Here is a 1147-nt window from a genome sequence, read left to right as displayed (position 1 = left end):
TATATAGTGTTATGATATAACGTATAACGTTATATAGTATTATGATATAACGTATAACGCTATATGGTATTACGATATAACGTATAACGATATGTGGTATTACATTATAAAGTATAACGTTAAGTAGTAGTATGATATAACGTATAACGTTATATGGTATTACGATATAACGTATAACGATATGTGGTATTACTTTGTATTCAATAACGTTATATGGTATTACAATGTAACGTATAACGTTATATAGTATTATGATATACAGTATAACGTTATATAGTATTAAGATATAACGTATAACGTTATACAGTATTATGATATAACGTGTAACGTTATATAGTATTACGATATATCGTATAACGCTATATGGTATTACGATATAACGTATAACGATATGTGGTATTACATTATAAAGTATAACGTTAAGTAGTAGTATGATATAACGTATAACGTTATATGGTATTACTATATAACGTATAACGATATGTGGTATTACTTTGTAATCAATAACGTTATATGGTGTTACGATATAACGTATAACGTTATATGGTATTACGATATAACGTATAACGATATGTGATATTACATTATAAATTATAACGTTAAGTAGTACTATGGTATAACGTATAACGTTATATGGTATTACGATATAACGTATAGCGATATGTGGTATTACCTTGTAATCAATAATGTTATATGGTACTACGTTATAACGTATAACGTTATATAGTATTATGATATAACGTATAACGTTATATAGTATTATGATATATAGTATAACGTTATATAGTGTTAGGATATAACGTATAACGTTATATAGTATTACGATATAACGCATAACATTATATGGTATTACGATGTAACGTATAACGGTATGTGGTATTACCTTGTAATCAATAATGTTATATGGTATTACGTTATAACGTATAACGTTATATAGTATTATGATATAACGTGTAACGTTATATAGTATTACGATATAACGTATAACGCTATATGGTAGTACGATATAACGTATAACGATATGTGGTATTACCTTGTAATCAATAATGTTATATGGTATTACGTTATAACGTATAACGTTATATAGTATTATGATATAACGTATAACGTTATATAGTATTATGATATATAGTATAACGTTATATAG

This window comes from Bombus pyrosoma, unplaced genomic scaffold (assembly GCF_014825855.1).
Source record: "Bombus pyrosoma isolate SC7728 unplaced genomic scaffold, ASM1482585v1 HiC_scaffold_4727, whole genome shotgun sequence".
Taxonomy (NCBI): domain Eukaryota; kingdom Metazoa; phylum Arthropoda; class Insecta; order Hymenoptera; family Apidae; genus Bombus; species Bombus pyrosoma.
The sequence above is the reverse complement of the archived record's forward strand: the minus strand, read 5'-3'. Positions refer to the sequence as shown.